Source organism: Octopus bimaculoides, chromosome 2 (genome assembly GCF_046866305.1).
Source record: "Octopus bimaculoides isolate indiv1 chromosome 2, ASM4686630v1, whole genome shotgun sequence".
In the NCBI taxonomy this organism is placed as follows: domain Eukaryota; kingdom Metazoa; phylum Mollusca; class Cephalopoda; order Octopoda; family Octopodidae; genus Octopus; species Octopus bimaculoides.
The window spans coordinates 33,347,598-33,369,261 of NC_142929.1; the positions used below are offsets into that span (position 1 = coordinate 33,347,598).

Consider the following 21,664-nt stretch of genomic DNA (forward strand, 5'->3'; position numbering starts at 1 on the left):
TATATATACGAGCTTGCCAGGAGGCGAACCTGGAATCTTCTGATCCGTAGTCAGACGCGTTATCCATTGCGCCACAAGACCGCTGACCGAATACGAGATTCTACTTTTCCAATAATTTCTTTAAGTAATGTGAATCTAGCTTTAATTGTATACATCTAACTTCAGCGACATGTGCTGAGTGCCGTCTTCTTTAGTGTGTTCACTTTAAAAAAAATATATATACGAGCTTGCCAGGAGTCGAACCTGGAATCTTCTGATCCGTATTCAGACGCGTTATCCATTGCGCCACAAGACCGGTGACCGAATCCGAGATTCTACTTTTCCAATAATTTCTTTAAGTAATGTGAATCTAGCTTTAATTGTATACATCTAACTTCAGCGACATGTGCTGAGTGCCGTTTTCTTTAGTTTGTTCACTTAAAAAATATATATATACGAGCTTGCCAGGAGTCGAACCTGGAATCTTCTGATCCGAAATCAGACGCGTTATCCATTGCGCCACAAGCCCGGTGCCCGAATCCGTGATTCTACTTTTCCAATAATTTCTTTAAGTAATGTGAACCTAGCTTTAATTGTATACATCTAACTCCAGCGACATGTACTGAGTGCCGTTTTCTTTAATGTTTTTACTTTAAAAAAATATATATACGAGCTTGCCAGGAGTCGAACCTGGAATCTTCTGATCCGTAGTCAGAAGCGTTATCCATTGCGCCACAAGCCCGGTGCCCGAATCCGAGATTCTACTTTTCCAATAATTTCTTTAAGTAATGTGAATCTAGCTTTAATTGTATACATCTAACTTCAGCGACATGTACTGAGTGCCGTTTTCCTTAGTCTGTTGACTTTAAAAAAATATATATACACGAGCTTGCCAGGAGTCGAACCTGGAATCTTCTGATCCGTAGTCAGACGCGTTATCCATTGCGCCACAAGCCCGGTGCCGGAATACGAGATTCTACTTTTCCAATAATTTCTTTAAGTAATGTGAATCTAGCTTTAATTGTATACATCTAACTTCAGCGACATGTGCTGAGTGCCGTTTTCTTTAGTGTGTTCACTTTAAAAAAATATATATACGAGCTTGCCAGGAGTCGAACCTGGAATCTTCTGATCCGTAGTCAGACGCGTTATCCATTGCGCCACAAGCCCGGTGCCCGAATCCGAGATTCTACTTTTCCAATAATTTCTTTAAGTAATGTGAATCTAGCTTTAATTGTATACATCTAACTTCAGCGACATGTGCTGAGTGCCGTCTTCTTTAGTGTGTTCACTTTAAAAAAAATATATATACGAGCTTGCCAGGAGTCGAACCTGGAATCTTCTGATCCGTATTCAGACGCGTTATCCATTGCGCCACAAGACCGGTGACCGAATCCGAGATTCTACTTTTCCAATAATTTCTTTAAGTAATGTGAATCTAGCTTTAATTGTATACATCTAACTTCAGCGACATGTGCTGAGTGCCGTTTTCTTTAGTGTGTTCACTTAAAAAAAATATATATACGAGCTTGCCAGGAGTCGAACCTGGAATCTTCTGATCCGAAATCAGACGCGTTATCCATTGCGCCACAAGCCCGGTGCCCGAATACGAGATTCTACTTTTCCAATAATTTCTTTAAGTAATGTGAACCTAGCTTTAATTGTATACATCTAACTTCAGCGACATGTGCTGAGTGCCGTTTTCTTTAGTGTGTTCACTTTAAAAAAATATATATACGAGCTTGCCAGGAGTCGAACCTGGAATCTTCTGATCCGTAGTCAGACGCGTTATCCATTGCGCCACAAGCCCGGTGCCCGATTCCGAGATTCTACTTTTCCAATAATTTCTTTTAAGTAATGTGAATCTAGCTTTAATTGTAAACATTTAACTCCAGCGACATGTACTGAGTGCCGTTTTCTTTAGTGTGTTTACTTTAAAAAAATATATATACGAGCTTGCCAGGAGTCGAACCTGGAATCTTCTGATCCGTAGTCAGACGCGTTATCCATTGCGCCACAAGCCCGGTGCCCGAATCCGAGATTCTACTTTTCCAATAATTTCTTTAAGTAATGTGAATCTAGCTTTAATTGTATACATCTAACTTCAGCGACATGTACTGAGTGCCGTTTTCCTTAGTGTGTTGACTTTAAAAAAATATATATGTACACGAGCTTGCCAGGAGTCGAACCTGGAATCTTCTGATCCGTAGTCAGACGCGTTATCCATTGCGCCACAAGGCCGGTGCCCGAATACGAGATTCTACTTTTCCAATGATTTCTTTAAGTAATGTGAATCTAGCTTTAATTGTATACATCTAACCTCAGCGACATGTGCTGAGTGCCGTTTTCTTTAGTGTGTTCACTTAAAAAAAATATATATACGAGCTTGCCAGGAGGCGAACCTGGAATCTTCTGATCCGTAGTCAGACGCGTTATCCATTGCGCCACAAGCCCTGTGCCCGAATACGAGATTCTACTTTTCCAATAATTTCTTTAAGTAATGTGAATCTAGCTTTAATTGTATACATCTAACTTCAGCGACATGTGCTGAGTGCCGTTTTCTTTAGTGTGTTCACTTTTAAAATATATATATACGAGCTTGCCAGGAGGCGAACCTGGAATCTTCTGATCCGTAGTCAGACGCGTTATCCATTGCGCCACAAGACCGGTGACCGAATACGAGATTCTACTTTTCCAATAATTTCTTTAAGTAATGTGAATCTAGCTTTAATTGTATACATCTAACTTCAGCGACATGTGCTGAGTGCCGTCTTCTTTAGTGTGTTCACTTTAAAAAAAATATATATACGAGCTTGCCAGGAGTCGAACCTGGAATCTTCTGATCCGTATTCAGACGCGTTATCCATTGCGCCACAAGACCGGTGACCGAATCCGAGATTCTACTTTTCCAATAATTTCTTTAAGTAATGTGAATCTAGCTTTAATTGTATACATCTAACTTCAGCGACATGTGCTGAGTGCCGTTTTCTTTAGTTTGTTCACTTAAAAAATATATATATACGAGCTTGCCAGGAGTCGAACCTGGAATCTTCTGATCCGAAATCAGACGCGTTATCCATTGCGCCACAAGCCCGGTGCCCGAATACGAGATTCTACTTTTCCAATAATTTCTTTAAGTAATGTGAACCTAGCTTTAATTGTATACATTTAACTCCAGCGACATGTACTGAGTGCCGTTTTCTTTAGTGTCGTCACTTTAAAAAATATATACACGAGCTTGCCAGGAGTCGAACCTGGAATCTTCTGATCCGTAGTCAGACGCGTTATCCATTGCGCCACAAGCCCGGTGCCCGAATCCCTGATTCTACTTTTCCAATAATTTCTTTAAGTAATGTGAAGCTAGCTTTAATTGTATACGTTTACCTCCAGCGACATGTACTGAGTGCCGGTTTCTTTAGTGTGTTCACTTTAAAAAAATATATATACGAGCTTGCCAGGAGTCGAACCTGGAATCTTCTGATCCGTAGTCAGACGCGTTATCCATTGCGCCACAAGCCCGGTGCCCGATTCCGACATTCTACTTTTCCAATAATTTCTTTTAAGTAATGTGAACCTAGCTTTAATTGTATACATTTAACTCCAGCGACATGTACTGAGTGCCGTTTTCTTTAGTGTGTTTACTTTAAAAAAATATATATACATACGAGATTGCTAGGATTCGAACCTAGAATCTTCTGATCCGTAGTCATACGCGTTATCCATCGAATATGAGATTCTACTTTTCCAATAATTTCTTTTAAGTAATGTGAACCTAGCTTTAATTGTATACATTTAACTCCAGCGACATGTACTGAGTGCCGTTTTCTTTAGTGTGTTTACTTTAAAAAAATATATATACGAGCTTGCCAGGAGTCGAACCTGGAATCTTCTGATCCGTAGTCAGACGCGTTATCCATTGCGCCACAAGCCCGGTGCCCGAATACGAGATTCTACTTTTCCAATAATTTCTTTAAGTAATGTGAATCTAGCTTTAATTGTATACATCTAACCTCAGCGACATGTGCTGAGTGCCGTTTTCTTTAGTGTGTTCACTTTAAAAAAATATATATACATACGAGATTGCTAGGATTCGAACCTAGAATCTTCTGATCCGTAGTCATACGCGTTATCCATCGAATATGAGATTCTACTTTTCGAATAATTTCTTTAAGTAATGTGAATCTAGCTTTAATTGTATACATCTAACTTCAGCGACATGTGCTGAGTGCCGTCTTCTTTAGTGTGTTCACTTAAAAAAAAATATATATACGAGCTTGCCAGGAGTCGAACCTGGAATCTTCTGATCCGTAGTCAGACGCGTTATCCATTGCGCCACAAGCCCGGTGCCCGAATCCGTGATTCTACTTTTCCAATAATATCTTTAAGTAATGTGAACCTAGCTTTAATTGTATACATCTAACTCCAGCGACATGTACTGAGTGCCGTTTTCTTTAATGTGTTTACTTTAAAAAAATATATATACGAGCTTGCCAGGAGTCGAACCTGGAATCTTCTGATCCGTAGTCAGACGCGTTATCCATTGCGCCACAAGCCCGGTGCCCGAATCCGAGATTCTACTTTTCCAATAATTTCTTTAAGTAATGTGAATCTAGCTTTAATTGTATACATCTAACTTCAGCGACATGTACTGAGTGCCGTTTTCCTTAGTGTGTTCACTTTAAAAAAATATATATACGAGCTTGCCAGGAGTCGAACCTGGAATCTTCTGAACCGTAGTCAGACGCGTTATCCATTGCGCCACAAGCCCGGTGCCCGAATCCGAGATTCTACTTTACCAATAATTTCTTTAAGTAATGTGAATCTAGCTTTAATTGTATACATCTAACTTCACCGACATGTGCTGAGTGCCGTTTTCTTTAGTGTGTTCACTTTAAAAAAATATATATACGAGCTTGCCAGGAGTCGAACCTGGAATCTTTTGATCCGTAGTCAGACGCGTTATCCATTGCGCCACAAGCCCGGTGCCCGAATCCGAGATTCTACTTTACCAATAATTTCTTTAAGTAATGTGAATCTAGCTTTAATTGTATACATCTAACTTCAGCGACATGTACTGAGTGCCGTTTTCTTTAGTGTGTTCACTTTAAAAAAATATATATACGAGCTTGCCAGGAGTCGAACCTGGAATCTTCTGATCCGAAATCAGACGCGTTATCCATTGCGCCACAAGCCCGGTGCCCGAATACGAGATTCTACTTTTCCAATAATTTCTTTAAGTAATGTGAACCTAGTTTTAATTGTATACATTTAACTCCAGCGACATGTACTGAGTGCCGTTTTCCTTAGTGTGTTGACTTTAAAAAAATATATATACACGAGCTTGCCAGGAGTCGAACCTGGAATCTTCTGATCCGTAGTCAGACGCCTTATCCATTGCGCCACAAGCCCGGTGCCCGAATCCGAGATTCGACTTTTCCAATAATTTCTTTAAGTAATGTGAATCTAGCTTTAATTGTATACATCTAACTTCAGCGACATGTACTGAGTGCCGTTTTCCTTAGTGTGTTGACTTTAAAAAAATATATATATACACGAGCTTGCCAGGAGTCGAACCTGGAATCTTCTGATCCGTAGTCAGACGCGTTATCCATTGCGCCACAAGCCCGGTGCCCGAATCCGAGATTCTACTTTACCAATAATTTATTTAAGTAATGTGAATCTAGCTTTAATTGTATACATTTAACTCCAGCGACATGTACTGAGTGCCGTTTTCTTTAGTGTGTTTACTTTAAAAAAATATATATACGAGCTTGCCAGGAGTCGAACCTGGAATCTTCTGATCCGTAGTCAGACGCGTTATCCATTGCGCCACAAGCCCGGTGCCCGAATACGAGATTCTACTTTTCCAATAATTTCTTTAAGTAATGTGAATCTAGCTTTAATTGTATACATCTAACCTCAGCGACATGTGCTGAGTGCCGTTTTCTTTAGTGTGTTCACTTTAAAAAAATATATATACATACGAGATTGCTAGGATTCGAACCTAGAATCTTCTGATCCGTAGTCATACGCGTTATCCATCGAATATGAGATTCTACTTTTCGAATAATTTCTTTAAGTAATGTGAATCTAGCTTTAATTGTATACATCTAACTTCAGCGACATGTGCTGAGTGCCGTCTTCTTTAGTGTGTTCACTTAAAAAAAAATATATATACGAGCTTGCCAGGAGTCGAACCTGGAATCTTCTGATCCGTAGTCAGACGCGTTATCCATTGCGCCACAAGCCCGGTGCCCGAATCCGTGATTCTACTTTTCCAATAATATCTTTAAGTAATGTGAACCTAGCTTTAATTGTATACATCTAACTCCAGCGACATGTACTGAGTGCCGTTTTCTTTAATGTGTTTACTTTAAAAAAATATATATACGAGCTTGCCAGGAGTCGAACCTGGAATCTTCTGATCCGTAGTCAGACGCGTTATCCATTGCGCCACAAGCCCGGTGCCCGAATCCGAGATTCTACTTTTCCAATAATTTCTTTAAGTAATGTGAATCTAGCTTTAATTGTATACATCTAACTTCAGCGACATGTACTGAGTGCCGTTTTCCTTAGTGTGTTCACTTTAAAAAAATATATATACGAGCTTGCCAGGAGTCGAACCTGGAATCTTCTGAACCGTAGTCAGACGCGTTATCCATTGCGCCACAAGCCCGGTGCCCGAATCCGAGATTCTACTTTACCAATAATTTCTTTAAGTAATGTGAATCTAGCTTTAATTGTATACATCTAACTTCACCGACATGTGCTGAGTGCCGTTTTCTTTAGTGTGTTCACTTTAAAAAAATATATATACGAGCTTGCCAGGAGTCGAACCTGGAATCTTTTGATCCGTAGTCAGACGCGTTATCCATTGCGCCACAAGCCCGGTGCCCGAATCCGAGATTCTACTTTACCAATAATTTCTTTAAGTAATGTGAATCTAGCTTTAATTGTATACATCTAACTTCAGCGACATGTACTGAGTGCCGTTTTCTTTAGTGTGTTCACTTTAAAAAAATATATATACGAGCTTGCCAGGAGTCGAACCTGGAATCTTCTGATCCGAAATCAGACGCGTTATCCATTGCGCCACAAGCCCGGTGCCCGAATACGAGATTCTACTTTTCCAATAATTTCTTTAAGTAATGTGAACCTAGTTTTAATTGTATACATTTAACTCCAGCGACATGTACTGAGTGCCGTTTTCCTTAGTGTGTTGACTTTAAAAAAATATATATACACGAGCTTGCCAGGAGTCGAACCTGGAATCTTCTGATCCGTAGTCAGACGCCTTATCCATTGCGCCACAAGCCCGGTGCCCGAATCCGAGATTCGACTTTTCCAATAATTTCTTTAAGTAATGTGAATCTAGCTTTAATTGTATACATCTAACTTCAGCGACATGTACTGAGTGCCGTTTTCCTTAGTGTGTTGACTTTAAAAAAATATATATATACACGAGCTTGCCAGGAGTCGAACCTGGAATCTTCTGATCCGTAGTCAGACGCGTTATCCATTGCGCCACAAGCCCGGTGCCCGAATCCGAGATTCTACTTTACCAATAATTTATTTAAGTAATGTGAATCTAGCTTTAATTGTATACATCTAACTTCAGCGACATGTGCTGAGTGCCGTTTTCTTTAGTGTGTTCACTTAAAAAAAATATATATACGAGCTTGCCAGGAGTCGAACCTGGAATCTTCTGATCCGAAATCAGACGCGTTATCCATTGCGCCACAAGCCCGGTGCCCGAATACGAGATTCTACTTTTCCAATAATTTCTTTAAGTAATGTGAACCTAGCTTTAATTGTATACATCTAACTTCAGCGACATGTGCTGAGTGCCGTTTTCTTTAGTGTGTTCACTTTAAAAAAATATATATACGAGCTTGCCAGGAGTCGAACCTGGAATCTTCTGATCCGTAGTCAGACGCGTTATCCATTGCGCCACAAGCCCGGTGCCCGATTCCGAGATTCTACTTTTCCAATAATTTCTTTTAAGTAATGTGAATCTAGCTTTAATTGTAAACATTTAACTCCAGCGACATGTACTGAGTGCCGTTTTCTTTAGTGTGTTTACTTTAAAAAAATATATATACGAGCTTGCCAGGAGTCGAACCTGGAATCTTCTGATCCGTAGTCAGACGCGTTATCCATTGCGCCACAAGCCCGGTGCCCGAATCCGAGATTCTACTTTTCCAATAATTTCTTTAAGTAATGTGAATCTAGCTTTAATTGTATACATCTAACTTCAGCGACATGTACTGAGTGCCGTTTTCCTTAGTGTGTTGACTTTAAAAAAATATATATATACACGAGCTTGCCAGGAGTCGAACCTGGAATCTTCTGATCCGTAGTCAGACGCGTTATCCATTGCGCCACAAGGCCGGTGCCCGAATACGAGATTCTACTTTTCCAATGATTTCTTTAAGTAATGTGAATCTAGCTTTAATTGTATACATCTAACCTCAGCGACATGTGCTGAGTGCCGTTTTCTTTAGTGTGTTCACTTAAAAAAAATATATATACGAGCTTGCCAGGAGGCGAACCTGGAATCTTCTGATCCGTAGTCAGACGCGTTATCCATTGCGCCACAAGCCCTGTGCCCGAATACGAGATTCTACTTTTCCAATAATTTCTTTAAGTAATGTGAATCTAGCTTTAATTGTATACATCTAACTTCAGCGACATGTGCTGAGTGCCGTTTTCTTTAGTGTGTTCACTTTTAAAATATATATATACGAGCTTGCCAGGAGGCGAACCTGGAATCTTCTGATCCGTAGTCAGACGCGTTATCCATTGCGCCACAAGACCGGTGACCGAATACGAGATTCTACTTTTCCAATAATTTCTTTAAGTAATGTGAATCTAGCTTTAATTGTATACATCTAACTTCAGCGACATGTGCTGAGTGCCGTCTTCTTTAGTGTGTTCACTTTAAAAAAAATATATATACGAGCTTGCCAGGAGTCGAACCTGGAATCTTCTGATCCGTATTCAGACGCGTTATCCATTGCGCCACAAGACCGGTGACCGAATCCGAGATTCTACTTTTCCAATAATTTCTTTAAGTAATGTGAATCTAGCTTTAATTGTATACATCTAACTTCAGCGACATGTGCTGAGTGCCGTTTTCTTTAGTTTGTTCACTTAAAAAATATATATATACGAGCTTGCCGGGAGTCGAACCTGGAATCTTCTGATCCGAAATCAGACGCGTTATCCATTGCGCCACAAGCCCGGTGCCCGAATACGAGATTCTACTTTTCCAATAATTTCTTTAAGTAATGTGAACCTAGCTTTAATTGTATACATTTAACTCCAGCGACATGTACTGAGTGCCGTTTTCTTTAGTGTCGTCACTTTAAAAAATATATACACGAGCTTGCCAGGAGTCGAACCTGGAATCTTCTGATCCGTAGTCAGACGCGTTATCCATTGCGCCACAAGCCCGGTGCCCGAATCCCTGATTCTACTTTTCCAATAATTTCTTTAAGTAATGTGAAGCTAGCTTTAATTGTATACGTTTACCTCCAGCGACATGTACTGAGTGCCGGTTTCTTTAGTGTGTTCACTTTAAAAAAATATATATACGAGCTTGCCAGGAGTCGAACCTGGAATCTTCTGATCCGTAGTCAGACGCGTTATCCATTGCGCCACAAGCCCGGTGCCCGATTCCGACATTCTACTTTTCCAATAATTTCTTTTAAGTAATGTGAACCTAGCTTTAATTGTATACATTTAACTCCAGCGACATGTACTGAGTGCCGTTTTCTTTAGTGTGTTTACTTTAAAAAAATATATATACATACGAGATTGCTAGGATTCGAACCTAGAATCTTCTGATCCGTAGTCATACGCGTTATCCATCGAATATGAGATTCTACTTTTCCAATAATTTCTTTTAAGTAATGTAAACCTAGCTTTAATTGTATACATTTAACTCCAGCGACATGTACTGAGTGCCGTTTTCTTTAGTGTGTTTACTTTAAAAAAATATATATACGAGCTTGCCAGGAGTCGAACCTGGAATCTTCTGATCCGTAGTCAGACGCGTTATCCATTGCGCCACAAGCCCGGTGCCCGAATACGAGATTCTACTTTTCCAATAATTTCTTTAAGTAATGTGAATCTAGCTTTAATTGTATACATCTAACCTCAGCGACATGTGCTGAGTGCCGTTTTCTTTAGTGTGTTCACTTTAAAAAAATATATATACATACGAGATTGCTAGGATTCGAACCTAGAATCTTCTGATCCGTAGTCATACGCGTTATCCATCGAATATGAGATTCTACTTTTCGAATAATTTCTTTAAGTAATGTGAATCTAGCTTTAATTGTATACATCTAACTTCAGCGACATGTGCTGAGTGCCGTCTTCTTTAGTGTGTTCACTTAAAAAAAAATATATATACGAGCTTGCCAGGAGTCGAACCTGGAATCTTCTGATCCGTAGTCAGACGCGTTATCCATTGCGCCACAAGCCCGGTGCCCGAATCCGTGATTCTACTTTTCCAATAATATCTTTAAGTAATGTGAACCTAGCTTTAATTGTATACATCTAACTCCAGCGACATGTACTGAGTGCCGTTTTCTTTAATGTGTTTACTTTAAAAAAATATATATACGAGCTTGCCAGGAGTCGAACCTGGAATCTTCTGATCCGTAGTCAGACGCGTTATCCATTGCGCCACAAGCCCGGTGCCCGAATCCGAGATTCTACTTTTCCAATAATTTCTTTAAGTAATGTGAATCTAGCTTTAATTGTATACATCTAACTTCAGCGACATGTACTGAGTGCCGTTTTCCTTAGTGTGTTCACTTTAAAAAAATATATATACGAGCTTGCCAGGAGTCGAACCTGGAATCTTCTGAACCGTAGTCAGACGCGTTATCCATTGCGCCACAAGCCCGGTGCCCGAATCCGAGATTCTACTTTACCAATAATTTCTTTAAGTAATGTGAATCTAGCTTTAATTGTATACATCTAACTTCAGCGACATGTGCTGAGTGCCGTTTTCTTTAGTGTGTTCACTTTAAAAAAATATATATACGAGCTTGCCAGGAGTCGAACCTGGAATCTTCTGATCCGTAGTCAGACGCGTTATCCATTGCGCCACAAGCCCGGTGCCCGAATCCGAGATTCTACTTTACCAATAATTTCTTTAAGTAATGTGAATCTAGCTTTAATTGTATACATCTAACTTCAGCGACATGTACTGAGTGCCGTTTTCTTTAGTGTGTTCACTTTAAAAAAATATATATACGAGCTTGCCAGGAGTCGAACCTGGAATCTTCTGATCCGAAATCAGACGCGTTATCCATTGCGCCACAAGCCCGGTGCCCGAATACGAGATTCTACTTTTCCAATAATTTCTTTAAGTAATGTGAACCTAGTTTTAATTGTATACATTTAACTCCAGCGACATGTACTGAGTGCCGTTTTCCTTAGTGTGTTGACTTTAAAAAAATATATATACACGAGCTTGCCAGGAGTCGAACCTGGAATCTTCTGATCCGTAGTCAGACGCCTTATCCATTGCGCCACAAGCCCGGTGCCCGAATCCGTGATTCTACTTTTCCAATAATATCTTTAAGTAATGTGAACCTAGCTTTAATTGTATACATCTAACTTCAGCGACATGTGCTGAGTGCCGTCTTCTTTAGTGTGTTCACTTTAAAAAAAATATATATACGAGCTTGCCAGGAGTCGAACCTGGAATCTTCTGATCCGTATTCAGACGCGTTATCCATTGCGCCACAAGACCGGTGACCGAATCCGAGATTCTACTTTTCCAATAATTTCTTTAAGTAATGTGAATCTAGCTTTAATTGTATACATCTAACTTCAGCGACATGTGCTGAGTGCCGTTTTCTTTAGTTTGTTCACTTAAAAAATATATATATACGAGCTTGCCGGGAGTCGAACCTGGAATCTTCTGATCCGAAATCAGACGCGTTATCCATTGCGCCACAAGCCCGGTGCCCGAATACGAGATTCTACTTTTCCAATAATTTCTTTAAGTAATGTGAACCTAGCTTTAATTGTATACATTTAACTCCAGCGACATGTACTGAGTGCCGTTTTCTTTAGTGTCGTCACTTTAAAAAATATATACACGAGCTTGCCAGGAGTCGAACCTGGAATCTTCTGATCCGTAGTCAGACGCGTTATCCATTGCGCCACAAGCCCGGTGCCCGAATCCCTGATTCTACTTTTCCAATAATTTCTTTAAGTAATGTGAAGCTAGCTTTAATTGTATACGTTTACCTCCAGCGACATGTACTGAGTGCCGGTTTCTTTAGTGTGTTCACTTTAAAAAAATATATATACGAGCTTGCCAGGAGTCGAACCTGGAATCTTCTGATCCGTAGTCAGACGCGTTATCCATTGCGCCACAAGCCCGGTGCCCGATTCCGACATTCTACTTTTCCAATAATTTCTTTTAAGTAATGTGAACCTAGCTTTAATTGTATACATTTAACTCCAGCGACATGTACTGAGTGCCGTTTTCTTTAGTGTGTTTACTTTAAAAAAATATATATACATACGAGATTGCTAGGATTCGAACCTAGAATCTTCTGATCCGTAGTCATACGCGTTATCCATCGAATATGAGATTCTACTTTTCCAATAATTTCTTTTAAGTAATGTAAACCTAGCTTTAATTGTATACATTTAACTCCAGCGACATGTACTGAGTGCCGTTTTCTTTAGTGTGTTTACTTTAAAAAAATATATATACGAGCTTGCCAGGAGTCGAACCTGGAATCTTCTGATCCGTAGTCAGACGCGTTATCCATTGCGCCACAAGCCCGGTGCCCGAATACGAGATTCTACTTTTCCAATAATTTCTTTAAGTAATGTGAATCTAGCTTTAATTGTATACATCTAACCTCACCGACATGTGCTGAGTGCCGTTTTCTTTAGTGTGTTCACTTTAAAAAAATATATATACATACGAGATTGCTAGGATTCGAACCTAGAATCTTCTGATCCGTAGTCATACGCGTTATCCATCGAATATGAGATTCTACTTTTCGAATAATTTCTTTAAGTAATGTGAATCTAGCTTTAATTGTATACATCTAACTTCAGCGACATGTGCTGAGTGCCGTCTTCTTTAGTGTGTTCACTTAAAAAAAAATATATATACGAGCTTGCCAGGAGTCGAACCTGGAATCTTCTGATCCGTAGTCAGACGCGTTATCCATTGCGCCACAAGCCCGGTGCCCGAATCCGTGATTCTACTTTTCCAATAATATCTTTAAGTAATGTGAACCTAGCTTTAATTGTATACATCTAACTCCAGCGACATGTACTGAGTGCCGTTTTCTTTAATGTGTTTACTTTAAAAAAATATATATACGAGCTTGCCAGGAGTCGAACCTGGAATCTTCTGATCCGTAGTCAGACGCGTTATCCATTGCGCCACAAGCCCGGTGCCCGAATCCGAGATTCTACTTTTCCAATAATTTATTTAAGTAATGTGAATCTAGCTTTAATTGTATACATCTAACTTCAGCGACATGTACTGAGTGCCGTTTTCCTTAGTGTGTTCACTTTAAAAAAATATATATACGAGCTTGCCAGGAGTCGAACCTGGAATCTTCTGAACCGTAGTCAGACGCGTTATCCATTGCGCCACAAGCCCGGTGCCCGAATCCGAGATTCTACTTTACCAATAATTTCTTTAAGTAATGTGAATCTAGCTTTAATTGTATACATCTAACTTCAGCGACATGTGCTGAATGCCGTTTTCTTTAGTGTGTTCACTTTAAAAAAATATATATACGAGCTTGCCAGGAGTCGAACCTGGAATCTTCTGATCCGTAGTCAGACGCGTTATCCATTGCGCCACAAGCCCGGTGCCCGAATCCGAGATTCTACTTTACCAATAATTTCTTTAAGTAATGTGAATCTAGCTTTAATTGTATACATCTAACTTCAGCGACATGTACTGAGTGCCGTTTTCTTTAGTGTGTTCACTTTAAAAAAATATATATACACGAGCTTGCCAGGAGTCGAACCTGGAATCTTCTGATCCGTAGTCAGACGCCTTATCCATTGCGCCACAAGCCCGGTGCCCGAATCCGTGATTCTACTTTTCCAATAATATCTTTAAGTAATGTGAACCTAGCTTTAATTGTATACATCTAACTCCAGCGACATGTACTGAGTGCCGTTTTTTTTATGTGTTTACTTTAAAAAAATATATATACGAGCTTGCCAGGAGTGGAACCTGGAATCTTCTGATCCGTAGTCAGACGCGTTATCCATTGCGCCACAAGCCCGGTGCCCGAATCCGAGATTCTACTTTTCCAATAATTTCTTTAAGTAATGTGAATCTAGCTTTAATTGTATACATCTAACTTCAGCGACATGTACTGAGTGCCGTTTTCCTTAGTGTGTTGACTTTAAAAAAATATATATATACACGAGCTTGCCAGGAGTCGAACCTGGAATCTTCTGATCCGTAGTCAGACGCGTTATCCATTGCGCCACAAGCCCGGTGCCCGAATCCGAGATTCTACTTTACCAATAATTTATTTAAGTAATGTGAATCTAGCTTTAATTGTATACATCTAACTTCAGCGACATGTGCTGAGTGCCGTTTTCTTTAGTGTGTTCACTTTAAAAAGATATATATACGAGCTTGCCAGGAGTCGAACCTGGAAACTTCTGATCCGTAGTCAGACGCGTTATCCATTGCGCCACAAGCCCGGTGACCGAATACGAGATTCTACTGTTCCAATAATTTCTTTAAGTAATGTGAACCTAGCTTTAATTGTATACATCTAACTCCAGCGATATGTACTGAGTGCCGTTTTCTTTAGTGTGTTCACTTTAAAAAAATATATATACGAGCTTGCCAGGAGTCGAACCTGGAATCTTCTGATCCGAAATCAGACGCGTTATCCATTCCGCCACAAGCCCGGTGCCCGAATACGAGATTCTACTTTTGCAATAATTTCTTTAAGTAATGTGAACCTAGCTTTAATTGTATACATTTAACTCCAGCGACATGTACTGAATGCCGTTCTCCTTAGTGTGTTGACTTTAAAAAAATATATATACACGAGCTTGCCAGGAGTCGAACCTGGAATCTTCTGATCCGTAGTCAGACGCCTTATCCATTGCGCCACAAGCCCGGTGCCCGAATCCGTGATTCTAGTTTTCCAATAATTTCTTTAAGTAATGTGAACCTAGCTTTAATTGTATACATCTAACTCCAGCGACATGTACTGAGTGCCGTTTTCTTTAATGTTTTTACTTTAAAAAAATATATATACGAGCTTGCCAGGAGTCGAACCTGGAATCTTCTGATCCGTAGTCAGACGCGTTATCCATTGCGCCACAAGCCCGGTGCCCGAATCCGAGATTCTACTTTTCCAATAATTTCTTTAAGTAATGTGAATCTAGCTTTAATTGTATACATCTAACTTCAGCGACATGTACTGAGTGCCGTTTTCCTTAGTGTGTTGACTTTAAAAAAATATATATATACACGAGCTTGCCAGGAGTCGAACCTGGAATCTTCTGATCCGTAGTCAGACGCGTTATCCATTGCGCCACAAGCCCGGTGCCCGAATCCGAGATTCTACTTTACCAATAATTTCTTTAAGTAATGTGAATCTAGCTTTAATTGTATACATCTAACTTCAGCGACATGTGCTGAGTGCCGTTTTCTTTAGTGTGTTCACTTTAAAAAGATATATATACGAGCTTGCCAGGAGTCGAACCTGGAAACTTCTGATCCGTAGTCAGACGCGTTATCCATTGCGCCACAAGCCCGGTGACCGAATACGAGATTCTACTGTTCCAATAATTTCTTTAAGTAATGTGAACCTAGCTTTAATTGTATACATCTAACTCCAGCGATATGTACTGAGTGCCGTTTTCTTTAGTGTGTTCACTTTAAAAAAATATATATACGAGCTTGCCAGGAGTCGAACCTGGAATCTTCTGATCCGAAATCAGACGCGTTATCCATTCCGCCACAAGCCCGGTGCCCGAATACGAGATTCTACTTTTGCAATAATTTCTTTAAGTAATGTGAACCTAGCTTTAATTGTATACATTTAACTCCAGCGACATGTACTGAATGCCGTTCTCCTTAGTGTGTTGACTTTAAAAAAATATATATACACGAGTTTGCCAGGAGTCGAACCTGGAATCTTCTGATCCGTAGTCAGACGCGTTATCCATTGCGCCACAAGCCCGGTGCCGGAATACGAGATTCTACTTTTCAATAATTTCTTTAAGTAATGTGAATCTAGCTTTAATTGTATACATCTAACTTCAGCTACATGTGCTGAGTGCCGTTATCTTTAGTGTGTTCACTTTAAAAAAATATATATACGAGCTTGCCAGGAGTCGAACCTGGAATCTTCTGAACCGTAGTCAGACGCGTTATCCATTGCGCCACAAGCCCGGTGCCCGAATCCGAGATTCTACTTTACCAATAATTTCTTTAAGTAATGTGAATTTAGCTTTAATTGTATACATCGAACTTCAGCGACATGTGCTGAGTGCCGTTTTCTTTAGTGTGTTCACTTTAAAAAAATATATATACGAGCTTGCCAGGAGTCGAACCTGGAATCTTCTGATCCGAAATCAGACGCGTTATCCATTGCGCCACAAGCCCGGTGCCCGAATACGAGATTCTACTTTTCCAATAATTTCTTTAAGTAATGTGAACCTAGTTTTAATTGTATACATTTAACTCCAGCGACATGTACTGAGTGCCGTTTTCCTTAGTGTGTTGACTTTAAAAAAATATATATACACGAGCTTGCCAGGAGTCGAACCTGGAATCTTCTGATCCGTAGTCAGACGCCTTATCCATTGCGCCACAAGCCCGGTGCCCGAATCCGTGATTCTACTTTTCCAATAATTTCTTTAAGTAATGTGAACCTAGCTTTAATTGTATACATCTAACTCCAGCGACATGTACTGAGTGCCGTTTTCTTTAATGTTTTTACTTTAAAAAAATATATATACGAGCTTGCCAGGAGTCGAACCTGGAATCTTCTGATCCGTAGTCAGACGCGTTATCCATTCCGCCACAAGCCCGGTGCCCGAATACGAGATTCTACTTTTGCAATAATTTCTTTAAGTAATGTGAACCTAGCTTTAATTGTATACATTTAACTCCAGCGACATGTACTGAATGCCGTTCTCCTTAGTGTGTTGACTTTAAAAAAATATATATACACGAGTTTGCCAGGAGTCGAACCTGGAATCTTCTGATCCGTAGTCAGACGCGTTATCCATTGCGCCACAAGCCCGGTGCCGGAATACGAGATTCTACTTTTCAATAATTTCTTTAAGTAATGTGAATCTAGCTTTAATTGTATACATCTAACTTCAGCTACATGTGCTGAGTGCCGTTATCTTTAGTGTGTTCACTTTAAAAAAATATATATACGAGCTTGCCAGGAGTCGAACCTGGAATCTTCTGAACCGTAGTCAGACGCGTTATCCATTGCGCCACAAGCCCGGTGCCCGAATCCGAGATTCTACTTTACCAATAATTTCTTTAAGTAATGTGAATCTAGCTTTAATTGTATACATCGAACTTCAGCGACATGTGCTGAGTGCCGTTTTCTTTAGTGTGTTCACTTTAAAAAAATATATATACGAGCTTGCCAGGAGTCGAACCTGGAATCTTCTGATCCGAAATCAGACGCGTTATCCATTGCGCCACAAGCCCGGTGCCCGAATACGAGATTCTACTTTTCCAATAATTTCTTTAAGTAATGTGAACCTAGTTTTAATTGTATACATTTAACTCCAGCGACATGTACTGAGTGCCGTTTTCCTTAGTGTGTTGACTTTAAAAAAATATATATACACGAGCTTGCCAGGAGTCGAACCTGGAATCTTCTGATCCGTAGTCAGACGCCTTATCCATTGCGCCACAAGCCCGGTGCCCGAATCCGTGATTCTACTTTTCCAATAATTTCTTTAAGTAATTTGAACCTAGCTTTAATTGTATACATCTAACTCCAGCGACATGTACTGAGTGCCGTTTTCTTTAATGTTTTTACTTTAAAAAAATATATATACGAGCTTGCCAGGAGTCGAACCTGGAATCTTCTGATCCGTAGTCAGACGCGTTATCCATTGCGCCACAAGCCCGGTGCCCGAAACCGAGATTCTACTTTTCCAATAATTTCTTTAAGTAATGTGAATCTAGCTTTAATTGTATACATCTAACTTCAGCGACATGTACTGAGTGCCGTTTTCCTTAGTCTGTTGACTTTAAAAAAATATATATACACGAGCTTGCCAGGAGTCGAACCTGGAATCTTCTGATCCGTAGTCAGACGCGTTATCCATTGCGCCACAAGCCCGGTGCCGGAATACGAGATTCTACTTTTCCAATAATTTCTTTAAGTAATGTGAATCTAGCTTTAATTGTATACATCTAACTTCAGCGACATGTGCTGAGTGCCGTTTTCTTTAGTGTGTTCACTTTAAAAAAATATATATACGAGCTTGCCAGGAGTCGAACCTGGAATCTTCTGATCCGTAGTCAGACGCGTTATCCATTGCGCCACAAGCCCGGTGCCCGAATCCGAGATTCTACTTTTCCAATAATTTCTTTAAGTAATGTGAATCTAGCTTTAATTGTATACATCTAACTTCAGCGACATGTACTGAGTGCCGCTTTCCTTAGTGTATTGACTTTAAAAAAATATATATATACACGAGCTTGCCAGGAGTCGAACCTGGAATCTTCTGATCCGTAGTCAGACGCGTTATCCATTGCGCCACAAGCCCGGTGCCCGAATACGAGAATCTACTTTTCCAATAATTTCTTTAAGTAATGTGAATCTAGCTTTAATTGTATACATCTAACTTCAGCGACATGTGCTGAGTGCCGTTTTCTTTAATGTGTTTACTTTAAAAAAATATATATACGAGCTTGCCAGGAGTCGAACCTGGAATCTTCTGATCCGTAGTCAGACGCGTTATCCATTGCGCCACAAGCCCGGTGCCCGAATCCGAGATTCTACTTTTCCAATAATTTCTTTAAGTAATGTGAATCTAGCTTTAATTGTATACATCTAACTTCAGCGACATGTACTGAGTGCCGTTTTCCTTCGTCTGTTGACTTTAAAAAAATATATATATACACGAGCTTGCCAGGAGTCGAACCTGGAATCTTCTGATCCGTAGTCAGACGCGTTATCCATTGCGCCACAAGCCCGGTGCCCTAATCCGAGATTCTACTTTACCAATAATTTCTTTAAGTAATGTGAACCTAGCTTTAATTGTATACGTCTAACTCCAGCGATATGTACTGAGTGCCGTTTTCTTTAGTGTGTTCACTTTAAAAAAATATATATACGAGCTTGCCAGGAGTCGAACCTGGAATCTTCTGATCCGAAATTAGACGCGTTATCCATTGCGCCACAAGCCCGGTGCCCGAATACGAGATTCTACTTTTCCAATAATTTCTTTAAGTAATGTGAACCTAGTTTTAATTGTATACATTTAACTCCAGCGACATGTACTGAGTGCCGTTTTCCTTAGTGTGTTGACTTTAAAAAAATATATATACACGAGCTTGCCAGGAGTCGAACCTGGAATCTTCTGATCCGTAGTCAGACGCCTTATCCATTGCGCCACAAGCCCGGTGCCCGAATCCGTGATTCTACTTTTCCAATAATTTCTTTAAGTAATGTGAACCTAGCTTTAATTGTATACATCTAACTCCAGCGACATGTACTGAGTGCCGTTATCTTTAAAAAAATATATATACGAGCTTGCCAGGAGTCGAACCTGGAATCTTCTGATCCGTAGTCAGACGCGTTATCCATTGCGCCACAAGCCCGGTGCCCGAATCCGAGATTCTACTTTTCCAATAATTTCTTTAAGTAATGTGAATCTAGCTTTAATTGTATACATCTAACTTCAGCGACATGTGCTGAGTGCCGTTTTCTTTAGTGTGTTCACTTTAAAAAAATATATATACGAGCTTGCCAGGAGTCGAACCTGGAATCTTCTGATCCGTAGTCAGACGCGTTATCCATTGCGCCACAAGCCCGGTGCCCGAATCCGAGATTCTACTTTTCCAATAATTTCTTTAAGTAATGTGAATCTAGCTTTAATTGTATACATCTAACTTCAGCGACATGTACTGAGTGCCGCTTTCCTTAGTGTGTTGACTTTAAAAAAATATATATATACACGAGCTTGCCAGGAGTCGAACCTGGAATCTTCTGATCCGTAGTCAGACGCGTTATCCATTGCGCCACAAGCCCGGTGCCCGAATACGAGAATCTACTTTTCCAATAATTTCTTTAAGTAATGTGAATCTAGCTTTAATTGTATACATCTAACTTCAGCGACATGTGCTGAGTGCCGTTTTCTTTAGTGTGTTCACTTTAAAAAGATATATATACGAGCTTGCCAGGAGTCGAACCTGGAAACTTCTGATCCGTAGTCAGACGCCTTATCCATTGCGCCACAAGCCCGGTGCCCGAATCCGAGATTCTACTGTTCCAATAATTTCTTTAAGTAATGTGAACCTAGCTTTAATTGTATACATCTAACTCCAGTGATATGTACTAAGTGCCGTTTTCTTTAGTGTGTTGACTTTAAAAATATATATATACACGAGCTTGCCAGGAGTCGAACCTGGAATCTTCTGATCCGTAGTCAGACGCCTTATCCATTGCGCCACAAGCCCGGTGCCCGAATCCGTGATTCTACTTTTCCAATAATTTCTTTAAGTAATGTGAACCTAGCTTTAATTGTATACATCTAACTCCAGCGACATGTACTGAGTGCCGTTTTCCTTAGTCTGTTGACTTTAAAAAAATATATATATACACGAGCTTGCCAGGAGTCGAACCTGGAATCTTCTGATCCGTAGTCAGACGCGTTATCCATTGCGCCACAAGCCCGGTGCCCTAATCCGAGATTCTACTTTACCAATAATTTCTTTAAGTAATGTGAACTTAGCTTTAATTGTATACATCTAACTCCAGCGACATGTACTGAGTGCCGTTTTCTTTAATGTGTTTACTTTAAAAAAATATATATACGAGCTTGCCAGGAGTCGAACCTGGAATCTTCTGATCCGTAGTCAGACGCGTTATCCATTGCGCCACAAGCCCGGTGCCCGAATCCGAGATTCTACTTTTCCAATAATTTCTTTAAGTAATGTGAACCTAGCTTTAATTGTATACGTCTAACTCCAGCGATATGTACTGAGTGCCGTTTTCTTTAGTGTGTTCACTTTAAAAAAATATATATACGAGCTTGCCAGGAGTCGAACCTGGAATCTTCTGATCCGAAATTAGACGCGTTATCCATTGCGCCACAAGCCCGGTGCCCGAATACGAGATTCTACTTTTCCAATAATTTCTTTAAGTAATGTGAACCTAGATTTAATTGTATACATTTAACTCCAGCGACATGTACTGAGTTCCGTTTTCCTTAGTGTGTTGACTTTAAAAAAATATAAATACACGAGCTTGCCAGGAGTCGAACCTGGAATCTTCTGATCCGTAGTCAGACGCGTTATCCATTGCACCACAAGCCCGCTGCCCGAATACGAGATTCTACTTTTCCAATAATTTCTTTAAGTAATGTGAATCTAGCTTTAATTGTATACATCTAACTTCAGCGACATGTGCTGAGTGCCGTTTTCTTTAGTGTG

The 21,664-nt window shown here is 40.0% G+C and overlaps 57 non-coding genes across 57 annotated transcripts; all 57 read right to left on the reverse strand.

The window, feature by feature from the left end:
• Positions 1 to 435: 435 nt before the first annotated feature.
• Positions 436 to 508, reverse strand: Trnar-ucg (transfer RNA arginine (anticodon UCG)). The gene has a single exon. It is a non-coding gene; the product is annotated as a tRNA-Arg (tRNA).
• A 355-nt stretch (positions 509 to 863) lies between these two features.
• Trnar-acg (transfer RNA arginine (anticodon ACG)) lies at positions 864 to 936 on the reverse strand. Its single transcript has one exon. It is a non-coding gene; the product is annotated as a tRNA-Arg (tRNA).
• Positions 937 to 1,076: 140 nt separating this feature from the next.
• On the reverse strand, positions 1,077 to 1,149 carry Trnar-acg (transfer RNA arginine (anticodon ACG)). The gene has a single exon. It is a non-coding gene; the product is annotated as a tRNA-Arg (tRNA).
• Positions 1,150 to 1,503: 354 nt separating this feature from the next.
• On the reverse strand, positions 1,504 to 1,576 carry Trnar-ucg (transfer RNA arginine (anticodon UCG)). Its single transcript has one exon. It is a non-coding gene; the product is annotated as a tRNA-Arg (tRNA).
• A 140-nt stretch (positions 1,577 to 1,716) lies between these two features.
• Positions 1,717 to 1,789, reverse strand: Trnar-acg (transfer RNA arginine (anticodon ACG)). Its single transcript has one exon. It is a non-coding gene; the product is annotated as a tRNA-Arg (tRNA).
• A 141-nt stretch (positions 1,790 to 1,930) lies between these two features.
• On the reverse strand, positions 1,931 to 2,003 carry Trnar-acg (transfer RNA arginine (anticodon ACG)). The gene has a single exon. It is a non-coding gene; the product is annotated as a tRNA-Arg (tRNA).
• Positions 2,004 to 3,000: 997 nt separating this feature from the next.
• Trnar-ucg (transfer RNA arginine (anticodon UCG)) lies at positions 3,001 to 3,073 on the reverse strand. The gene has a single exon. It is a non-coding gene; the product is annotated as a tRNA-Arg (tRNA).
• A 139-nt stretch (positions 3,074 to 3,212) lies between these two features.
• Positions 3,213 to 3,285, reverse strand: Trnar-acg (transfer RNA arginine (anticodon ACG)). The gene has a single exon. It is a non-coding gene; the product is annotated as a tRNA-Arg (tRNA).
• A 140-nt stretch (positions 3,286 to 3,425) lies between these two features.
• Trnar-acg (transfer RNA arginine (anticodon ACG)) lies at positions 3,426 to 3,498 on the reverse strand. Its single transcript has one exon. It is a non-coding gene; the product is annotated as a tRNA-Arg (tRNA).
• Positions 3,499 to 3,837: 339 nt separating this feature from the next.
• On the reverse strand, positions 3,838 to 3,910 carry Trnar-acg (transfer RNA arginine (anticodon ACG)). The gene has a single exon. It is a non-coding gene; the product is annotated as a tRNA-Arg (tRNA).
• Positions 3,911 to 4,248: 338 nt separating this feature from the next.
• Positions 4,249 to 4,321, reverse strand: Trnar-acg (transfer RNA arginine (anticodon ACG)). Its single transcript has one exon. It is a non-coding gene; the product is annotated as a tRNA-Arg (tRNA).
• Positions 4,322 to 4,461: 140 nt separating this feature from the next.
• Positions 4,462 to 4,534, reverse strand: Trnar-acg (transfer RNA arginine (anticodon ACG)). Its single transcript has one exon. It is a non-coding gene; the product is annotated as a tRNA-Arg (tRNA).
• A 566-nt stretch (positions 4,535 to 5,100) lies between these two features.
• On the reverse strand, positions 5,101 to 5,173 carry Trnar-ucg (transfer RNA arginine (anticodon UCG)). The gene has a single exon. It is a non-coding gene; the product is annotated as a tRNA-Arg (tRNA).
• A 359-nt stretch (positions 5,174 to 5,532) lies between these two features.
• Positions 5,533 to 5,605, reverse strand: Trnar-acg (transfer RNA arginine (anticodon ACG)). The gene has a single exon. It is a non-coding gene; the product is annotated as a tRNA-Arg (tRNA).
• A 140-nt stretch (positions 5,606 to 5,745) lies between these two features.
• Trnar-acg (transfer RNA arginine (anticodon ACG)) lies at positions 5,746 to 5,818 on the reverse strand. Its single transcript has one exon. It is a non-coding gene; the product is annotated as a tRNA-Arg (tRNA).
• Positions 5,819 to 6,156: 338 nt separating this feature from the next.
• On the reverse strand, positions 6,157 to 6,229 carry Trnar-acg (transfer RNA arginine (anticodon ACG)). Its single transcript has one exon. It is a non-coding gene; the product is annotated as a tRNA-Arg (tRNA).
• A 140-nt stretch (positions 6,230 to 6,369) lies between these two features.
• Trnar-acg (transfer RNA arginine (anticodon ACG)) lies at positions 6,370 to 6,442 on the reverse strand. The gene has a single exon. It is a non-coding gene; the product is annotated as a tRNA-Arg (tRNA).
• Positions 6,443 to 7,008: 566 nt separating this feature from the next.
• Positions 7,009 to 7,081, reverse strand: Trnar-ucg (transfer RNA arginine (anticodon UCG)). The gene has a single exon. It is a non-coding gene; the product is annotated as a tRNA-Arg (tRNA).
• A 359-nt stretch (positions 7,082 to 7,440) lies between these two features.
• Positions 7,441 to 7,513, reverse strand: Trnar-acg (transfer RNA arginine (anticodon ACG)). The gene has a single exon. It is a non-coding gene; the product is annotated as a tRNA-Arg (tRNA).
• A 140-nt stretch (positions 7,514 to 7,653) lies between these two features.
• On the reverse strand, positions 7,654 to 7,726 carry Trnar-ucg (transfer RNA arginine (anticodon UCG)). Its single transcript has one exon. It is a non-coding gene; the product is annotated as a tRNA-Arg (tRNA).
• Positions 7,727 to 7,866: 140 nt separating this feature from the next.
• Trnar-acg (transfer RNA arginine (anticodon ACG)) lies at positions 7,867 to 7,939 on the reverse strand. The gene has a single exon. It is a non-coding gene; the product is annotated as a tRNA-Arg (tRNA).
• Positions 7,940 to 8,080: 141 nt separating this feature from the next.
• Trnar-acg (transfer RNA arginine (anticodon ACG)) lies at positions 8,081 to 8,153 on the reverse strand. Its single transcript has one exon. It is a non-coding gene; the product is annotated as a tRNA-Arg (tRNA).
• Positions 8,154 to 9,150: 997 nt separating this feature from the next.
• Trnar-ucg (transfer RNA arginine (anticodon UCG)) lies at positions 9,151 to 9,223 on the reverse strand. The gene has a single exon. It is a non-coding gene; the product is annotated as a tRNA-Arg (tRNA).
• A 139-nt stretch (positions 9,224 to 9,362) lies between these two features.
• On the reverse strand, positions 9,363 to 9,435 carry Trnar-acg (transfer RNA arginine (anticodon ACG)). Its single transcript has one exon. It is a non-coding gene; the product is annotated as a tRNA-Arg (tRNA).
• A 140-nt stretch (positions 9,436 to 9,575) lies between these two features.
• On the reverse strand, positions 9,576 to 9,648 carry Trnar-acg (transfer RNA arginine (anticodon ACG)). The gene has a single exon. It is a non-coding gene; the product is annotated as a tRNA-Arg (tRNA).
• A 339-nt stretch (positions 9,649 to 9,987) lies between these two features.
• Trnar-acg (transfer RNA arginine (anticodon ACG)) lies at positions 9,988 to 10,060 on the reverse strand. The gene has a single exon. It is a non-coding gene; the product is annotated as a tRNA-Arg (tRNA).
• A 338-nt stretch (positions 10,061 to 10,398) lies between these two features.
• On the reverse strand, positions 10,399 to 10,471 carry Trnar-acg (transfer RNA arginine (anticodon ACG)). Its single transcript has one exon. It is a non-coding gene; the product is annotated as a tRNA-Arg (tRNA).
• A 140-nt stretch (positions 10,472 to 10,611) lies between these two features.
• Trnar-acg (transfer RNA arginine (anticodon ACG)) lies at positions 10,612 to 10,684 on the reverse strand. Its single transcript has one exon. It is a non-coding gene; the product is annotated as a tRNA-Arg (tRNA).
• A 353-nt stretch (positions 10,685 to 11,037) lies between these two features.
• Trnar-acg (transfer RNA arginine (anticodon ACG)) lies at positions 11,038 to 11,110 on the reverse strand. The gene has a single exon. It is a non-coding gene; the product is annotated as a tRNA-Arg (tRNA).
• Positions 11,111 to 11,250: 140 nt separating this feature from the next.
• On the reverse strand, positions 11,251 to 11,323 carry Trnar-ucg (transfer RNA arginine (anticodon UCG)). The gene has a single exon. It is a non-coding gene; the product is annotated as a tRNA-Arg (tRNA).
• Positions 11,324 to 11,892: 569 nt separating this feature from the next.
• Trnar-ucg (transfer RNA arginine (anticodon UCG)) lies at positions 11,893 to 11,965 on the reverse strand. Its single transcript has one exon. It is a non-coding gene; the product is annotated as a tRNA-Arg (tRNA).
• Positions 11,966 to 12,104: 139 nt separating this feature from the next.
• Positions 12,105 to 12,177, reverse strand: Trnar-acg (transfer RNA arginine (anticodon ACG)). The gene has a single exon. It is a non-coding gene; the product is annotated as a tRNA-Arg (tRNA).
• A 140-nt stretch (positions 12,178 to 12,317) lies between these two features.
• Trnar-acg (transfer RNA arginine (anticodon ACG)) lies at positions 12,318 to 12,390 on the reverse strand. Its single transcript has one exon. It is a non-coding gene; the product is annotated as a tRNA-Arg (tRNA).
• A 339-nt stretch (positions 12,391 to 12,729) lies between these two features.
• Trnar-acg (transfer RNA arginine (anticodon ACG)) lies at positions 12,730 to 12,802 on the reverse strand. Its single transcript has one exon. It is a non-coding gene; the product is annotated as a tRNA-Arg (tRNA).
• A 338-nt stretch (positions 12,803 to 13,140) lies between these two features.
• Trnar-acg (transfer RNA arginine (anticodon ACG)) lies at positions 13,141 to 13,213 on the reverse strand. Its single transcript has one exon. It is a non-coding gene; the product is annotated as a tRNA-Arg (tRNA).
• Positions 13,214 to 13,353: 140 nt separating this feature from the next.
• Trnar-acg (transfer RNA arginine (anticodon ACG)) lies at positions 13,354 to 13,426 on the reverse strand. Its single transcript has one exon. It is a non-coding gene; the product is annotated as a tRNA-Arg (tRNA).
• Positions 13,427 to 13,779: 353 nt separating this feature from the next.
• Trnar-acg (transfer RNA arginine (anticodon ACG)) lies at positions 13,780 to 13,852 on the reverse strand. Its single transcript has one exon. It is a non-coding gene; the product is annotated as a tRNA-Arg (tRNA).
• A 571-nt stretch (positions 13,853 to 14,423) lies between these two features.
• Positions 14,424 to 14,496, reverse strand: Trnar-acg (transfer RNA arginine (anticodon ACG)). Its single transcript has one exon. It is a non-coding gene; the product is annotated as a tRNA-Arg (tRNA).
• Positions 14,497 to 14,849: 353 nt separating this feature from the next.
• Positions 14,850 to 14,922, reverse strand: Trnar-ucg (transfer RNA arginine (anticodon UCG)). The gene has a single exon. It is a non-coding gene; the product is annotated as a tRNA-Arg (tRNA).
• Positions 14,923 to 15,277: 355 nt separating this feature from the next.
• Trnar-acg (transfer RNA arginine (anticodon ACG)) lies at positions 15,278 to 15,350 on the reverse strand. Its single transcript has one exon. It is a non-coding gene; the product is annotated as a tRNA-Arg (tRNA).
• Positions 15,351 to 15,494: 144 nt separating this feature from the next.
• Positions 15,495 to 15,567, reverse strand: Trnar-acg (transfer RNA arginine (anticodon ACG)). Its single transcript has one exon. It is a non-coding gene; the product is annotated as a tRNA-Arg (tRNA).
• A 353-nt stretch (positions 15,568 to 15,920) lies between these two features.
• Trnar-ucg (transfer RNA arginine (anticodon UCG)) lies at positions 15,921 to 15,993 on the reverse strand. The gene has a single exon. It is a non-coding gene; the product is annotated as a tRNA-Arg (tRNA).
• A 567-nt stretch (positions 15,994 to 16,560) lies between these two features.
• On the reverse strand, positions 16,561 to 16,633 carry Trnar-ucg (transfer RNA arginine (anticodon UCG)). The gene has a single exon. It is a non-coding gene; the product is annotated as a tRNA-Arg (tRNA).
• A 355-nt stretch (positions 16,634 to 16,988) lies between these two features.
• On the reverse strand, positions 16,989 to 17,061 carry Trnar-acg (transfer RNA arginine (anticodon ACG)). Its single transcript has one exon. It is a non-coding gene; the product is annotated as a tRNA-Arg (tRNA).
• Positions 17,062 to 17,628: 567 nt separating this feature from the next.
• On the reverse strand, positions 17,629 to 17,701 carry Trnar-ucg (transfer RNA arginine (anticodon UCG)). The gene has a single exon. It is a non-coding gene; the product is annotated as a tRNA-Arg (tRNA).
• A 355-nt stretch (positions 17,702 to 18,056) lies between these two features.
• On the reverse strand, positions 18,057 to 18,129 carry Trnar-acg (transfer RNA arginine (anticodon ACG)). Its single transcript has one exon. It is a non-coding gene; the product is annotated as a tRNA-Arg (tRNA).
• A 142-nt stretch (positions 18,130 to 18,271) lies between these two features.
• On the reverse strand, positions 18,272 to 18,344 carry Trnar-acg (transfer RNA arginine (anticodon ACG)). The gene has a single exon. It is a non-coding gene; the product is annotated as a tRNA-Arg (tRNA).
• A 140-nt stretch (positions 18,345 to 18,484) lies between these two features.
• On the reverse strand, positions 18,485 to 18,557 carry Trnar-acg (transfer RNA arginine (anticodon ACG)). Its single transcript has one exon. It is a non-coding gene; the product is annotated as a tRNA-Arg (tRNA).
• Positions 18,558 to 18,701: 144 nt separating this feature from the next.
• Positions 18,702 to 18,774, reverse strand: Trnar-acg (transfer RNA arginine (anticodon ACG)). Its single transcript has one exon. It is a non-coding gene; the product is annotated as a tRNA-Arg (tRNA).
• A 140-nt stretch (positions 18,775 to 18,914) lies between these two features.
• Positions 18,915 to 18,987, reverse strand: Trnar-acg (transfer RNA arginine (anticodon ACG)). The gene has a single exon. It is a non-coding gene; the product is annotated as a tRNA-Arg (tRNA).
• A 144-nt stretch (positions 18,988 to 19,131) lies between these two features.
• Positions 19,132 to 19,204, reverse strand: Trnar-acg (transfer RNA arginine (anticodon ACG)). Its single transcript has one exon. It is a non-coding gene; the product is annotated as a tRNA-Arg (tRNA).
• Positions 19,205 to 19,344: 140 nt separating this feature from the next.
• Positions 19,345 to 19,417, reverse strand: Trnar-ucg (transfer RNA arginine (anticodon UCG)). Its single transcript has one exon. It is a non-coding gene; the product is annotated as a tRNA-Arg (tRNA).
• Positions 19,418 to 19,758: 341 nt separating this feature from the next.
• On the reverse strand, positions 19,759 to 19,831 carry Trnar-acg (transfer RNA arginine (anticodon ACG)). Its single transcript has one exon. It is a non-coding gene; the product is annotated as a tRNA-Arg (tRNA).
• A 140-nt stretch (positions 19,832 to 19,971) lies between these two features.
• Positions 19,972 to 20,044, reverse strand: Trnar-acg (transfer RNA arginine (anticodon ACG)). The gene has a single exon. It is a non-coding gene; the product is annotated as a tRNA-Arg (tRNA).
• A 144-nt stretch (positions 20,045 to 20,188) lies between these two features.
• Positions 20,189 to 20,261, reverse strand: Trnar-acg (transfer RNA arginine (anticodon ACG)). Its single transcript has one exon. It is a non-coding gene; the product is annotated as a tRNA-Arg (tRNA).
• Positions 20,262 to 20,833: 572 nt separating this feature from the next.
• On the reverse strand, positions 20,834 to 20,906 carry Trnar-acg (transfer RNA arginine (anticodon ACG)). Its single transcript has one exon. It is a non-coding gene; the product is annotated as a tRNA-Arg (tRNA).
• Positions 20,907 to 21,046: 140 nt separating this feature from the next.
• Trnar-acg (transfer RNA arginine (anticodon ACG)) lies at positions 21,047 to 21,119 on the reverse strand. The gene has a single exon. It is a non-coding gene; the product is annotated as a tRNA-Arg (tRNA).
• Positions 21,120 to 21,664: the final 545 nt, after the last annotated feature.